The sequence below is a fragment of the Cydia pomonella genome, chromosome 7, assembly GCF_033807575.1.
Source record: "Cydia pomonella isolate Wapato2018A chromosome 7, ilCydPomo1, whole genome shotgun sequence".
NCBI lineage: Eukaryota > Metazoa > Arthropoda > Insecta > Lepidoptera > Tortricidae > Cydia > Cydia pomonella.
In genome coordinates this window covers 23,811,447-23,829,488 of record NC_084709.1, presented here as the reverse complement: position 1 = coordinate 23,829,488, position 18,042 = coordinate 23,811,447, and the positions used below count along the sequence as shown (strand labels likewise).

General features: G+C 37.4%; 1 protein-coding gene across 3 annotated transcripts in view; it reads right to left on the bottom strand.

Annotated features, from left to right (window-relative positions):
* Nucleotides 1-18,042, bottom strand: part of LOC133520195 (lachesin-like) — a 170,124-nt gene that overhangs the window by 121,872 nt on the left and 30,210 nt on the right. The gene's annotated exons all lie outside the window — the stretch shown is intronic.

The following is an 18,042-nucleotide window of genomic DNA, read 5'->3' as shown; positions in this document are numbered from 1 at the left end:
AAGATTTTCATAAAAATGCCACATAGGAATAATAGTCACACCTCAAAGAAGATATTCGAGTAAATTTTAAACCATGTTTCCCATAAAGTTTTAAGTCATAATGTATTGTTTGTCCACATTTTCGTTAGCCATAATTTGTTTTTTTTAGAAACGCGTCACTTTTCAGTATTGCCATAAAACAAACCTAACCTAACCTATCTATAGGATAACCCAAGGGATTTCCTGAAAAGTTGACGGTTTCAGAGTTATGACTAAAAATAATGACTATCATTACATTATGACTTTCAATAATTATGCCAAACAAAGGGATCCTGTTTTAATTTCACAATGTCGTATGGCTTGGTAATCCTAGCAAGCAGCTTTGAATGTTAACAGATTCGGTCGTGGAGACGCGGCCCGCAGGTATAGTAATTGGCTATTTGCGTATTTCTTAGTGAATACATGTTTCTAAGAAGCAGGGATCGGAAACCGGTATTTTTTGTATGGGAACGAAAACGGTATTTTTTCGTTCTTTGTTAATTATTTCATTTCTAATTGGGCAATCTAATAATACGAAGTCGTTATCTAAAAACACAACCGAGTCCTATATTTGGAGTATAAAATAAACAGAAATATATGTTTATTTCAAAGTTTTTCCAAAATACCGGTTCCGATCCCTGCTAAGAAGTAAATAAAAAGCGGCCAAGTGCGAGTCGGACTCGCCCATGAAGGGTTCCGTACCATTTATGACGTATTAAAAAAAACTACTTACTAGATCTCGTTCAAACCAATTTTCGGTGGAAGTTTGCATGGTAATGTACGTATATCATATATTTTTTTTAGATTTTTCATTCTGTTATTTTAGAAGTTACAGGGGGGGGGGGCACATTGTTTTCACTTTGGAAGTGTCTCTCGCGCAAACTATTCAGTTTAGAAAAAAATGATATTACGAACCTAAATATCATTTTTGAAGACCTATCCATAGATACCCCACACGTATGGGTTTGGTGAAAAAATTTTTTTTATTTTAATTTTATGACGTATTCAAAAAAAACTACTTACTAGATCTCGTTCAAACCAATTTTCGGTGAAAGTTTGCATGGTAATGTATATCGTATATTTTTTTTTGATTTTTTATTCTGTTATTTTAGAAGTTACAGGTAGGACGAAACAATTTTTTTCACTTTGGAAGTGTCTCTCGCGCAAACTATTCAGTTTAGAAAAAAATTATATTAGAAACCTCAATATCATTTTTAAAGTCCTATCCATAGATACCCCACACGTATGGGTTTGATGAAAAAAGATTTTTTGAGTTTCAGTTCTAAGTATGGGGAACCCCCAAAATTTATCGTTTTTTTCTATTTTTGTGTAAAAATAATGCGGTTCATAGAATACATCTACTTACCATGTTTGAACAGTATAGCTCTTATAGTTTCGGAAAAAAGTGGCTGTAACATAATCGGACAGACGGACGAACATGACGAATCTATAAGGGTTCCGTTTTTTGCCATTTGGCTACGGAACCCTAAAAAACAATACAGTAATGAACTTCCCGACCGCTTAGACACGAATATATGGTATGAACATAAACAAGAAATTTCCGTTCTATATTTAGGTACAATAAGGTAAACATTTCCCAGTATATTTGAAAAATTTACTTACTTGTTCAAATGTTCCACGAGTAAAGGTACCTTATGTGGCTTGGCGCTTACGTTACGTCGCACCACATTAGCTGGCAAAGTTGTATACACGGTGCCCGTGAGTATTGCGAGAGATTTTAACAGTATATCCCTGTACCCCTAGTGTAAATTTAGTCGATAGCGAAACGTGACGTACGCGTTTGCGTTAAGTCTCATTTTGTATGGGTTTTTGAACAGCGCGCCAAGCGGGACGTTTTGGAAAGTCAAAAATCTCATACAAAATGACACTTAACGCAAACGCGTACGTCGCGTTTCGCTGTCGAAAATATTTACACTAGGGGGTACTGATCATATAGACTAAAATGTTCTATAAACTTTTCTGGAATTCGCCTAATTTCAGAGTTAAAGCCACTTATAACAAAAACATATATTTATTGTTACTTAATGCAAAACGCCTTTTCGACGGCGACACCTAGTCCAAATATCCTTAATGATAGATATCAAAAAATGACAAGTGACTCTGAAAAAAATAGATTTTACAAAAAAAAAAGTTTAAATTGTTTTTGAGTTACAGTTTTACAGATAGCGTTTACATTTTATGTACAAATACGTGCAAAAAAAATGTGTTTTTGTGAAATTGACCTAAACTCAACATTTATTCGTTCTTTTAGCCTCAGAAATGCGTGGTTAAAATTTCTCGGGATCCTCGTGGGCACCTTGTATAAATGCGTATAAGATAAATAGACTAAGAAAAATGTGCCTCGAAACACCAAGAAAAAAATATGCTCGAATAGACGGCGATACCTTTAGCCTATACTCGAGAAGATGGCGACACCGTTTAATATTTAACACATATCAGTGAAAGATCATGGGTCAAATAGCCATATGTCATTGCAAGAGTTTTAGTCCTGTGTCGAAAGATGGCAGTAAAATTAGTTGACTACAAAATTCACTTTGACAATATGCCTCTTTACTAAATTGTCTTTAGGATTGGACAGTCGTTTATATGAGCGTAAGCCCAGTACCCCTAGTGTAAATTTGATCGACATCATAACGTGACGAACGCGTTTGCGTTAAGTCTCATTTTGTATAGGATTTTGAGTTTCCAAAACGTCCCGCTTGGCGCGCTCTTTCTAAATCCAATACAAAATGAGACTAAACGCAAACGCGTACGTCACGTTTCAAAATCGAATTTATTTACACTAGGGGTACCGATCACCATAAAGTGTCTTTACACGTGGAACGTAACATTTACTTATGTCTCAATTACTCGTTACATCATGTATCTGCGTGTGGGAGGCATAACACAATCTCACAATAGAGACATGTGCCAAGCATTGAGAATGAAAGCCAATTAATCATTGATTAATTTAACCTTCATTGCCAATGATTTTGAAGATATAACCAATGCGAAAATTAATCAGAATAGATACCTATGAATGTTTAGATGTGAAATTGTCACTCAGTCAATAAAGATAATCACTCAAGCTTAAACTATACACGCGTCTTGTTTGCCATCGCTTTGAAATGTCAATAGGCCCCGAAACTCGAACAGAAGGATTTACTCGAACAGCTAAATAAACAAACTAGAGATGGGACAAATATTCGGTAAAGATTCGGTATTCAACATATTAACACTATATGAGTTTTTAGCTCGAAATAAAATGATTTCAATTTCAATATTCGGCTCAATTGCAATATTTCAATTGCAATATCGGTTAAAATGCCAAATATTTTTTAAAATTCGTTTGCTTCTTGCAACACCTACCTACTCTCCTAATGTACCTACTCTCTTACATCAGGTTACGTTTTTTCGTTGTCATTAAAACACACGACGAGACAGTATGTTATGGGATATTTTTGATAATTGGGAAAGTGTTGAAAATTTCCATTCGAGCCCCTTGCCTTGGGACCTGTTTCGTGTTTCTAGGAAATTAATTGCCTAGGGAGCGATTCATCTTTAGCTACGCTAATGGGTCTGCTGGACCCAGGGCCTTTATTATGAACGCTAACTTGCTCGTTAGGTTTTTTTTAGTTTATTTATATCACAACAAATCATAGAAAGTTATTGCACGACGATGTCGTTTTTAGTACTTTCAAGTTCGTCGCGTCGATTCGTCATTTCGTTTGTCTGTCAGGGCGTCACACTCACGACGGACGTCTGAAGTGTCTATGCGTCTGTTAGACCCAGTAGCGACCGTTTTTTCTTCTGGGTCCACTAGACCCCTGAGTGACTAATTACGTGACTAGTATTTACATGATCTAAAACCATTGTCTTTAAAGTTTTTCCTTTTTTAGTATAAAAGTTAACTGCTCGTGGGGCTTTGTCAAAAAAAGACAGCAGATTACATCAATTGAACTAATAGAGTATCAAAACTCTTCTGAAACTGAAAATAAAGATGTTAGAGGAATTCTCCAATAGGAGAAATTCAGAGTGCATTTACGCATTTTGTTTTAATATATGTTGATATCGTTTTTAGCCATTTTTTAATGAAACAACTTTAATAGTTGAAGAAAATTTCGTTTATAAAACGGGAAATAATGAGCTCTTTTAAAAATGACATTTATAAATTTATATTAGCGAACATTTTGCGAATATTCGCTAATTAAAACTGTTGATTATTATTTTATGAATGCTTTATAATCAAATTTAAGGAATATAATATGTATAACCATTATCTTTCAATAGTTTTTATTTTATGGTTACTTAAATTACTGGGTCCAGTGGACCCCAAAGCGACTAAATGTGTTTCAAACTAGGGCGCGACTGTTCTAGTGCTAATAATAATAATACATAGTTTATTTCAAGTAACTTTTACAGACTCATAGTTAATGTTAGTATGTACTCATAACTACGTTTATGTTCACATTTACCACATTACATATAATTATGTTACTAGAAGTACATACTTCTAGAAACATACATGTCATCAGGTCATCACATTGTCTTATATATGGGCAGTCAAACCTCTCGGCTATCGAACACAGAGTGGGGTTGGGGCTGGGTTTATTTATATAGAATGACATAAATGAACCGAACAATTCGGTTCGGTAATAACTGAATCGAACATTTCGTTATTCGGCCCATCTCTAAAACAAACAGTTTACTGCTGATGTTATCATCTGCATTTCATTAATCAGGCTTTTCGGGTCACCTTGGCTATTGATGAAACGTTTTGTATTGGTCTGTGATGTTTCTAGATAAAGTGGACTTATTTGTTGGTAAAAGCTTGGTTCTGAGGAATGTCGAGATCCGATGCCGCACTAAGCTGCAAGAGGTCGGATACGTCATAACTAAGCTAAAATGGAGTCAAGCAGGACATGTTGCCAGGCACAGTGATGGCAGGTGGGCTAATATGTTAACGGAACGGTGGCCGCTTTAGCTTTAAGACGAAACCTGGCGTCCGTTCGCTCGTTGGATGGACGACATTCGGAAGATTGTGGGTTACTTCTGGAGCAGCAGTGGGTGATAAAAGGCTGATATAATGATTTTCATCATCATGATGTAAAGCTTGGCGGCAATTTGTGATGCCAAATCATGTAATTTTATCAGTTGTTTTGCTAAGTGCAAGCGAAATGCACCCGTGCATGATAAGTAAATGACATCATTTTGCTATAATTTTGATGTCAAATAGTGCGTTCGAATTGGCCTTCTAGACGTTACTCTATCAAATTATAAAACAAAATAGCACAATAACAATCTATATCTACAGGCGACGCAAAATTATGTTAATGGGTGATTTTAACATTTAAATGAACATTAATATACCCATTTTAATAATAAACATTTAACCTACTTACTCGTATTATACATATTAACTATTTCATCTACAGACATATCGGCAGGTGAGAATACGTTTGTGCCATACGATATTTACATTGGTTAGCAGGAGGATGATAATATCATAAACATAGAAATAAACTGTTTTGTGACAGCAAATTTCTTATCTGTGAAAATGTTATAATTGCGTCATGATAACGTCGATATCCGTTTAATAATGACATTCAAATTTCGAACATCTCTGAAAACAAAGGAATTTGATTTGTCCTCATTTCTAGTATCAGTCGGGATAACGTTTTATTGTGTGAGTGGTCAAATGACGTCATGGCGGTCGTAAGTTACGACTCGTAACATGCGGACACATAATATAGCTTTATAAGTTGTGTGCGGATAAAGCAGTATAATGTACAGTACATAATACGGCATTATGTAACATTTATTGTTCTGGGGTCTTTGAGATGTAGTAGGTGTAGAACCACGTTCGACGTGTTGCCACCCTGTCACACTTACGTACGAATTTACAAGTGCGATAGAGAGGTAACACGTCGAACGTGGTTCGCGGTAGGCCCTCAGTATATTTTTATCTTGCAATTTTTTGTCCAAAATTCCGATCCCTCAGACATCAAATTAGGTACGCATAAAGTGCATACTTACTCGAATTCCGGTAATTTATTTGCGGGTCCTTTTTTACGTACGGCATGTTTGACAACGACGAAAAAAATGCAGCGAAGCGATTGGAAAACTTCGTAAACTGTACTGCATACCATTAATCAATCACCTGCTGATGCCCGGTGCCCAAATATTTACGGAGCCCTTGGTTTCTGTTTGGAATAACAAATTGTTTCGAATTCATAATCGTGGGAATACAGCCAAAAGTTTTAGTGTATTGAACGAAAAAATTTAGTAGGTTAAGTTTAACACGAAAGCATTAGATAGTCGGGCGATTCCGGAAATTGATTCTAACTCGATGAAACTATGGATGATTGTTGGAACATTAACACCCGAATACATCTTACCTACCTAAGTAGAATAGTAGACATGATAACATTGTGTGTGTGCAATTTTAGCAATATGCCACAGGTACAAATAGATGGCGTTACCATAGTGTGTTCCTATTTAGTAATGTGAGTAACACTACGTTTATTTTAGCATTACAAAAATACTAAAATCTTGACTTTTTTTTTTTAAACACTTTAAAAAATAGTAAGTATTATTTATGAAACCAAAAAAAAAAAACAGAAGAAAAAAAACAAAAAAAAAGGATAAATATATTTACTTTTATTAGGTTGCCAGAGCTCAACGAGGGGGGGGGGGGGGGAATGCTAGGGTCGGCAATGCGCATGTGACTCCTCTGGAGTTGCAGGCGTACATAGGCTACGGAGACTGCTTACCATCAGGCGGGCCGTATGCTTGTTTTCCACCGACGTAGTATAAAAAAAAGATAAGTTAATAAGAACGCCATCTCTCGAGCCAACAAATCCAACAACTCTCATCGAGCTTCGGCCTCAAGTACAACACCTGCTTCGGGAGCAATCTACATTGCACTCTTCTATAGATTCTACTACGGACTGTATCGGCCTGTCAGTTGTTCGGATCTGTCATGTTTTTGTTTCAACTGACAGGCCGACCTTCCGGCGGACTGTTAATCAGTGGACCTCTTTACAAGCTTTTATTCAACTTGTGATGTACCTGGGTGAATCAACTTTTTTTGTTTTGTTATCCTGTCCCGTTGTCCAAGGGACAACAGTGGCACAGTTTGTTTGAAGAGACGTTGTATGCCGTTCTATTAACATGGTTAGTAGGGGGCCCATTATGGACATTGGTTATAACGACCACATAAACGCAAGTTTGATACATTTAAGTACCATAAAATCAGTATTTCAATGAACTTTTGTCCCCTGGACAACTAATCATAACCATGGCAACGAGTGACGCTAAAAAGTTGATTCTCCCACCTACGCATTTTTGGTTAAAATTTCGCAAGCTTAATTATATAACTAGAGTAGATGTAAGTTGGCTAACGATGTAACATTGAGCTGATCTCATGATGAACTCAGGTATTATGGGCCGGATCCCTTTGTTTGACATAATTATTGAAAGTCATAATGTAATGATAGTCAGATTATCATTAGTCATAACTCTGAAGCGGTAAACTTTTCAGGAATTTCCTTAGGCTATCATATAGATAGGTTAGGTTAGGTTAGGTTTGTTTTATGGCAATCCTAAAAAGCTACGCGTTTCTGAGAAAAACCAAATTATGACTAACGAAAATGCGGAAAAACAATACATTATGACTTGAAACATGAGAAACAATAGAGACCCATTATGGGCACTAAAATGACGTTTTTTCGAACAAAAATTACAAAAGTCACTTTTGACACTGACATATCATTTTTTGACATATCTCAAAGTTCGAATCGGCCTGGTTGTCAGTGACAGAGAAGACGCCACAAGAACAACTCTGTCAAGTTATACGTACACTTTCTAACATAAATACTTACACTTATTAAATTCTTATAAAATTCGACGAGATTAATTTTTAATCGGTCAAACACCAATATACACGGTATAAGTAAATTTATACTTGTCTGTATCACACAAACTAACAGGCCAATTTGAACGTACACTGAGATTAAAATTACATCTTACTGATGTCATTCAAATAACGTGCATTCCACTCGTACTTGCCTGTACATATATTTGCGCGGCCGAGACGCACGATAACTAAATAATATCATTCTAATGTCAGTGTACGCTCGAAACGTTCGAATTGGCCTGTAAGTAAGATTAATGATGCAATTCGAATATTGTTCACTAAAATACTGAAACATTAACTGAACTGTCCCAAAACTTTGTACAAATGAATTATTGTTCATTTGGCGCAAAGATAAACAAAATACCGAAATGTTTGTCACTCAGCAAGTGCCGTAACGCTTATTGAAGGGCAACCAAAATGTTGTAACTTTATACACCCCAGGCCAAAAGTATGGAGACAAGCTTATATGAAAATCATGGTCAGTTATAAAACAAGATAGAAAAGCTGATAAGGTAGAAGTACTAGAGCTCGACGCTGCACTAATACTCGACATGGGCACTTTATGTCAAAGTGACAAGGATTAAGTTCGAATACAGAAAAATCTTCGTTGTTCAAATTTAACCTGTATTTCCATGAAATAAAGTGCCCGTGTCGGTGACTAGTGCAGCGTCGAGCACTAGTACTTCTACCTTAATAGAACACTTTAAAATTAAATAATTCCAATTCAGAGCCCCTAGTGTAAATTTATTCGATTTCGAAACGTGATTTCGACGTTCGCATTAAGTCTCATTTAGTATGGGATTTAAACACAGCGCGCCACCAAGCGGGACGTTTTGGAAACTCAAATTCACATACAAATTAAGACTTAACGCAAACGCGTACGTCACGTTACGCCATCGAATAAATTTACACTAGGGGTTGAAGCAATTTGTTGGGCACAGTTGAAGGCAATTAAAAATGTATGTAACTTTTTCAAAATTAATATTTTTTTGTTTTAATTCGTGAATTTTTTAATAATGTAAATTTTTGGTAACCAACAGCCACTGAGTAGGAAGCGATGCATACCTCTCGTCTCGACACCCCTGAGTCGTTCACACCTGAGTTGGCTGAGTTGCCCTACTTGCCCTTGAGCCATCTTAGATATCACTTTGTGTGGGGGCCCATGTATGTCCATGCCCATGACACGGGCAAGGGCAACATCCCATCCGCTCGATGTACCCCTTACATTTTATTAAAGTGTCAAAAGAGCCTCTACGTGCTGACTTCGGCTCCGCGCACGCCTCCCATTGGTCTGGAACACTATTGTTCCGTGATGGCAAAGACATACAAAATAATATCGAAGCATGGAGTATTAAAGAAGACAACGTTTTTCCATACTTTTAGCTTTGTATTTTTTCTGGAAAATTCTGGAAAATACATCCATGTACCTGCGGAAGAATATACATAATGTAAGACAACTCTGAACTACTATCTATTGGGACATAGGTTCGATACAGTCATACTCGACACAAAGACGCTGTAAGTAGCCACAAACGAGCGCCCGGTCGCGCGACTGAAGATAGGTGTGGTGCAAGATATAGGCAACTTGTAGACCGCGGGCCAGGAGCATATTTCATCAGTCATCGCATCCCGGCTGATAATTTGTAGGTTAGTTTAGATTCTGTTTTAAATGAAAAAAACCGTCAGCCGGTTGTACCGCGGTGGAAAGACCGTCAGCTTTCACATGAACATGTAAAAAATACACGCCTTTTTATGTCCGCAAAGTATGCGTAATGTGTAAATTGTGTAATCCGTTTATGCAAATGTTCATGCGACGATTTTTACGTGTTTCGGTGGCTGCCATTCCTCAATCCACCAACGGAGCGGCAACTGACGTCCACGAGGGTTTATCATGCATAGCCGTTAGCCACTATACGAATATTCGCCCTATCATGCCTCACGCCTCATGGAAATCTGTTCCTGGCTCGTCTATTGAGGCCCATTCGAACGTACATCTTGACATTAAAATTATATCTAAATTATGTAATTTAGTCATCCTTCAGGCATTATAACATACGAAAATGTTCATACTAGTCATTATGACAACTGGCCATTTTGGCAGTAGGGCATTATCTAGTTAGATCTTATGACAAAAGGACATTACGACACCTAATACTTTCTGGTATTAGAACAATAATGCATTCAGACTAATGAAATTGGCAGTAGGACATACGGCCAGAATTGAACTTATGAAGCTACAGCGATACGATACCGATCTGTCAGTGTCAAACGTAACATTTCTTCAAGCAATAAACGTCACCTTTGACACTGACAGATCGGTATATGAAGTATCGCTGTGCCTTCTTAGAAACATTATTCGAATCGAGCCGTTAGTTGGGAGCATCTAGACTATAATTAGGTGGTTTTACAGTATCTATCGTAACATTTTCTTTTTTTATTAGATTGTCCGCTTGTACCTTGCGCCGGCGCCGCGTCGTGAGCGGAAACCTGATTTGTCCGCAGATCAAATTCAATTGCGTCAGAAGAGAAATTGACTAAAAATTCCGTCGTCGAATACCTGCTACCGTTTTTGAGATTTATTTTTGAAAAGTCGATTTAAAAGTAGATTGTAGATGTCAAATCAATAATTGCAAATGTCTTGATATCGAAATTAAAATGGTTCCTTTTTAAGATAAAGATATTTGTTTCAAGTAGGCATATTACAATGCGATTATGAACGTTAAATAAAGCTACGCCGGCTCTAACCCTACACTTAAATAAATAAATAAATATTATAGGACATTAGTACACAAATTGACTAAGTCCCACAGTAAGCTCAATAAGACTTGTGTTGAGGGTACTTAGACAACGATATATATATATATCATAAGTAATGTACATATATAAATATTTATAAATACTTAAATACATAGAAAACACCCATGACTCAGGAACAAATATCCATGCTCATCACACGAATAAATGCCCTTACCAGGATTTGAACCCGGGACCATCGGCTTCGTAGGCAGGGTCACTACCCACTAGGCCACACTGGTCGTCATCTGACCCAAGAAGATTTAAATCCCTCCAAAATTGTAGAAGGATGCCCCATGACCGGCGAGGTACTCGGCGGGACACATCTTTTCAAAACATTACATCTTATAACTAACGCGCATTAAATAAATAAAAATACTATTTTAATAAATATGGAATTAAAAAAAAACATTAAATAATATGCAGTTGCAACTTTCTTTTAGAAATTTGATTCACCTTTTTGACACCAATGACGGATATATGTCCAACGCGGAAGACGGATAATCCGTCACAGACTACAAAGCAACATAGGTAGACCTATGTGCATATGCATAAAATTCCATTTCAGTTTTGATACTTCGGTGACGTGGCATCCGAGTGACAGCTTTTGCATTTCACACGTCGTCGAAAAGGTTAAATAAAAGACAGGTGGGTAAAAAACTACAAATTATAACTTTAAATTTAAAAAAAAATGTTAATAACTTGTCACTCTTTTTGTAATTACCTACTTCTATAGGGAGCGTGCATGAACTGTAGGAGGCAGCACAGGAGCCGTCAGATTTTTGGCGCCAGGCGTAAATGTGATGTTTATTGTTCCGATGTAGCCCACAAGATGGCAGAATTTACTATGCACAAGAAAACACGTGACGTGTAAATGTGAATGTTTATTGTTCCGATTCAGGCCACAAGATGGCAGACCCTCCAACGCGCACGGTCCCTATTTATTTTATCATGATATTTTTAGTCTACCTACTTACCTAGTTACGGTGATGGTTTAAGTCCTCTGTTTTAAAGCTAGACTCGGTCTTGACCGGAGTCTTTTGTAGCAACTTGAGCTTTTTCAGAGAACACTCAATTTTGATTACAAAAAAATCAAAACGCGATGTCTTCACATAAAATTCATTGAATTTGTGCGTTACAAATCATAAAATATCGTATATTTGCGTATTGTTAATTTAGATAAATCCACATATTGTTGTCTCGGTTTTTATTTGGAGGCTCGGGTCACGACTCAAGAAACGACTCTCGTAAAAAAGACAGTCTCGTAAAAAATAATCAAGTTCCTGAAATTCTGACTCAACTTGACTCAAGAGTCTGGATCTTCTACCAAGTATTGTTTTCCATTTGTTATACACTCTATACATTAATAACTTCATTTTATTAAAAAAAGTAGATTTTGAAATCACAAATTGACTTGCAAAAATGTTATAGTTAGGTACTACTGTGGGATGAAGCGACGAAAAAAAACTAATTGCGGCTTAACGATCCTTGAAATTAGTCTGTAGAAGCATTTATTGTTGTTTGCGTAAACTTTTAAACAAAAGATTTTTTTTAAGTTGCATTTAGTTTTACGATAATGAAACGCATTATAATACGAGTGTGGGTTTATGAAAGGAACGAAGTGAGTTTCATAAAACGATCAGACGAGTGTTTTAAAACGCACTATAATACTAGTGTGGGTTTATGAAAGGAACGAAGTGAGTTTCATAAAACGATCACACGAGTGTTTTGATGCCTAATTATGTATAGTAGATATGTAAACTGTTTTATAAACACACTTATTATAAGCTATTAATGTAGTGTTCAGCAACCCCATGTTACGACCAGCATTGCAGCCTCGTTCCTGGCTGCTGTTGCGGAACCCTAAGTTTAAATAGATATTCATAGACATTCATAACAACAAAAAAGTCAAAAAACAATATCGAAACTGTTCATTCTGCGGTTCCAGATTTGGTCAGGCATTAAACGAATCATCGCATAACTGACCAATATAAACAAAAGGCATATTTTCAACGAATGGCTTTCCGATAAAAAGAGGTTAAACAATAAATATTCCACCAATAACAGCCCGTCACAGCGACAATGGTGGAATTATCCATAAATATTGTCACTTCAGCCCGCGGTCAAACGGCGACACCGAATCTAAAATAATACCCACACAAATATTGGCCCAACCGACTGATAAAAATGTTAGCTCAAACATTTTGAGAGTTTAAAAAAGTTGAATGGCAATTTTTGTGAGCGAAATTGCACTGTCGACGGCGGTAATAGAATTGTGGATTGAATAGCGGGAGTGGGTAGCCGGGGGCCGACATCGTCTGGTTGTAATTCATCTTTGGCCGAGCCGGGACGCTGCTGAGAAAGAAAAGGTCAGAAAGATGAAAGGATTTCGGTCAGTTCCTGTCTTTTTTGTTTTGTTGTGCTGGAGCCCCGCTGCCTGCGGCGATCCACTGCCTTTTTCGGACTTTGTGGGCTTAAGTAGCTTCTTAGCCAATTCATTTTGCTGATAATCTCGAAGAGTGTTTTTGTGGTATATTTCACTTTTTCAATGTATTAAAGTATATGCGAAGAATCGTGAGCTAGTTGTCTATACGTACCTAATATGTATGCATGTATACGTGAAGTTAGTCGCAATCTGTCATTCGCGTTGATTGTCGTATGATAAATCGCCTGCGCTTTAATGTTAATAAATCACCTCAAATAGTGTTCAAAACAGTGTTTTCTTATATGCCCTAATAGGTTTTGGGCCCAGACATTTAAATACAATTGATTTCGTGACTTTTGAACAGTAATTAAAGTGAAATAAGTGTAAAGGACAACGTAAACAAGTGATAGACTCGCCCGCGGCGGCATGCCGCCGCCGCCTGTTATGTAGAAAAAGTGGACTCGCCCGAGTTGTTTACATCCACATCGCCGTATTTTTGTATATTGTGTTAAAATCAAGAAATAGTGTTGAAAAAACGCTATGGCTGCTTCGATCAAGATTGATCCGTTAACTGCAGATAACTACGATACGTGGAAAATACACATGAGAGCAATTTTGAAGAAAAATGACTTGTGGGGATACGTATCAGGTACTATCACGAAACCGGTCAGTACCGATTCTAAGTATGAAGAATGGATTAAAATGGACGGAAAGGCGGAATCGGATATATTATTAGCCGTCAGTCCAAGTGAACTCGCAGCGTTAGACGGTTTGGAAACCTCCAAGGCGATATGGGATAAATTGAAATCATTGTATCAATCCAGTGGACCTGCGCGAAAAGCCTCGTTGTTAAAGAAGCTCGTGTTGACGCGCATGCAGGAAGGCGACGACCTGCGTAAACACATTGCAGATTTTTTTGATGCAGTTAAGAAACTTAAAGAAATCGGGTTAGTGGTGATTGACGAATTATTAGCGATTTTACTACTGTATAGCCTACCAGATTCATTTGCTATGTTTCGTACTGCAATGGAATCGCGTGACGATCTGCCATCTACTGAAGTACTTAAAGTAAAGATTGTCGAAGACTATGAAGGTAGGAAAGGCGCAGCAGTACCAGATCAGGGAGCTATGTTCGTCAAGCGCACTCTTAAGAAAAACTTTCAGAAAAATACCATGCATGAACACTTAGCGAACAACGACAAAAACAAAGCGACGTGTTATCGTTGTGGACGCCGAGGGCATCTAGCAAGAGAATGTAAAACTAAAATTTCTAATAAGGCGAAACAAAATGCACAGCAGCAGGCAGGGCGTTGTGATGATCGAGAGAGATATACGACAATGCTGAGTACAACCGAAGAGGCGATGTTGGGTGAACAGATAAATCCGACTTGGTGTATCGACAGTGGATGCACGGGGCATATGTGTAACGATAAACACATAATGCAAGGATTTACGCGACTGGAAAATGAACTGAATTTGGCAAATAATGAGAGTACGCAAATTACTGGGATGGGCAAAGTTAGAATCCCAGTTAATACAGGCAGTGAAGAACGCCTAGTAGACATTCAGAAAGTGTTCTACGTGCCAGATTTACGTACAAGCCTTTTGTCAGTAGCAAAGATGACTGATCACGGATTTGAGGTGCATTTTCGAAAAAATGATGCAATTGTGATTGATGAAAACCAGAAGATTCACATGAGGGCCGACCGTGTAGGCAATCTGTATCATGTTAGAATGGGACAAGAGAATGTTTATAGTGTGGAAGTGTTGAAGAAGCCAATTGATATGTGGCATGAGCGTTTAGGCCACATAAATGAACGTGACTTAAAAGCTATGGCTAAGAATGGTCTAGTACATGGTTTAACATTTGACGACAGTGAAAAATTGTCGGAATGTGAGATATGCATAAGTCAAAAACTGACATGTAAACCATTTCCTAAAGGAAGTGAAAATCGTACAACCGATTTACTGGAGATAGTACATACAGATGTATGCGGTCCAATGAGGCACTCATCATTTGGACAGAAGAGATACTTCGTCACATTTATTGACGACAAATCTCGTTGGTGTGAAGTATATTTGATTACAAATAAATCTGACGTTTTTGGAGTATTTAAGGAATATAAAGCATATGTAGAGAAGTTGACAGGAAAGAAGATAAAGAATTTGCAATCTGATAACGGAAAAGAGTACGTGAACAAAGAATTCGATGATTTTCTGAAAAAGGAAGGAATCAAAAGAAGACTAACGGTACCACATACACCACAACAAAATGGCGTCTCGGAGAGAAAAAATAGAACGCTGATTGAGATGGCGCGGTGTATGATGCGTCAAGCGGGAAGCCCACCAAGTTTTTGGGCTGAAGCTGTGAATACCGCCAATTACATACGAAACCGATGTCCCACTGCAGCACTAAAAGGTGAAATACCTTATACTGCATGGAAAGGAAGAAAGCCTACAGTAATGTATATGAATGTGTTTGGAGCTAAGGTTTATTATAAAGAGAAAGGGACACAAAAAGGAAAATTTGATAATAATTCAGAAGTTGGCATATTCATGGGATATGACAATCAATCCAAAGCCTACAGAGTACATAATCCCAGTAACAAACGGATTATTGTAACAAGAGATGTTAGTTTCATGAAGGAAACTGCATTTGACCATGAATATAAAGAGATTTTGGATAATGAAGAAGAAGAAGACAAAAAGGTGATAATAGATCTAGAAAAGGAGCAAGGAATAGAGAGAGAAGAACAAATGGAGAAAAGACAATATATTCGAGTAAGGAGAGATGGATCTAGAGTGAGGAAATCACTTGAGAATATATATCAGAACGTAGATACTGAAAATGAAAGAAGTAATGGGATGCTCTCCAGAAAAAGAAGTTCAACTGTATCATGGGAAAGGTTTATAGAACCAGCAAAAAGAGGAAAAGGAAGATCAAGACTTATACGCATAGAAAGAACTCGGAATGAGTATAACAAACACATGACAGAAGGTGATTCAGAAGATGAAGAAGAGAACCCACTAATGTCAGCTGGAATCGCAACAAGTGAGCCAATGTCCTGGAAAGAAGCAGAAATGACGAGTGATGCAATCGATTGGAGAAACGCATTAGAAGATGAATATTTAGCACAAATCAAAAATGAAACGTGGGATATAGTGCCACGACCAGAGAACCGAAAAGTGATTGGCAACAGATTGGTATTTGCTAGTAAAACTACTGGGAAGAAAGTACGCCTTGTTGCTAAAGGCTGCTCTCAACGGCCAGGGGAGGATTTTCATGAAATATCATCCCCAGTTGTGAGATCTTCTTCAATACGATTGGTCGCTGCTTTGTCAGCAGAACTAGGACTTGAAATTCATCAAATGGACGTCGTGACAGCATACTTGAATGGAAAACTAGACGAAGAAGTCTATATGGAAATGCCTGATCATATACATGATGTATTGGACAAAATACTTACAAAGAGAAAGATTGGAGCAAGTCAGAGAGTAATTCAAGATAAGAAAATTATAGAAATAGCTAAGTTGTGGAAGAAACAGATGCATGAGTGTGATGATGCTGTGTGCTTGTTAAGAAAGTCTTTGTATGGTTTGCGTCAATCAGGCCTTCAGTGGCATAAAGAGTTGGTAAGTCAATTGAAGTCTATTGGTTTTGAAGAAATGCCTCAAGACCCATGTTTATTTGTCTCACAAAAAGGTGAACAAATAATGTTGATTGCTATTTACGTTGATGATATGATATTAGCCACGAATGATGATGAATGGTTGAATTGTGTGAAACTGCAACTAAAAGATGCTTTTGATATTAAAGATTTAGGCAAGATTAGTACTTGTCTAGGTATTGAGTTTGAACGAGATGATGAAAATAGGGTTTATCTGAGCCAAAAGATGTACTTAACGAAGGTTTTAGATCGATTTGGCATGCAAGATTGTAAGCCTGTTATGACCCCTATTGATAATCTTGTAAAATTGAAGAAGCCTGAAAGTGTGAATAATGATATTATGAGACAATATCCTTATCAATGTCTTATAGGTGCGCTTATGTACTTAGCTGTATCGACAAGACCCGACATTGCTTACGCCGTCAATTACTTAAGCCAGTTCAATACTAATTATGATGTTCAGCACTGGAAGGCGGCAAAGCGGGTGTTAAGATACTTGAAAGGCACGTTTGAGTATGGATTGGTGTATGAGAGAACTAATTTACCGTTATTCGGTGTGGTTGATGCTGATTGGGGCTCGAATGCGATAGATCGAAAATCTTACTCTGGTTTTGCGTTCATTTTGGCTGGTGCGCCAGTGAGTTGGGAGGCACGTAAGCAGAAGACTATCGCTCTTTCGAGCACCGAGGCCGAGTACATGGCACTTTCCGAAGCCACTAGAGAAGCTATGTATTTACAGGATGTATTGAAAAATGTGAGGATGGAATGCGAGGTTGTGACATTGTTCAATGATAACCAGGGGGCCATAAAGCTTGCTCATACAAGAAATTATCACCCCCGAACAAAGCATATAGACGTTAGGCACCACTTTATTCGAGATATGTGCGAAAAAGGTGTTATTTGTCTGAAATATTTGTGTACGGAGAAAATGCCAGCAGATGTGTTAACAAAGGGTTTAACTGCTATTAAACATCATGAATGCTTGCGTAATCTCGGAATGATATGTATATAAATAATCAGATTCGCTCACGTCTTCGAGGGGAGGTATTAAAGTATATGCGAAGAATCGTGAGCTAGTTGTCTATACGTACCTAATATGTATGCATGTATACGTGAAGTTAGTCGCAATCTGTCATTCGCGTTGATTGTCGTATGATAAATCGCCTGCGCTTTAATGTTAATAAATCACCTCAAATAGTGTTCAAAACAGTGTTTTCTTA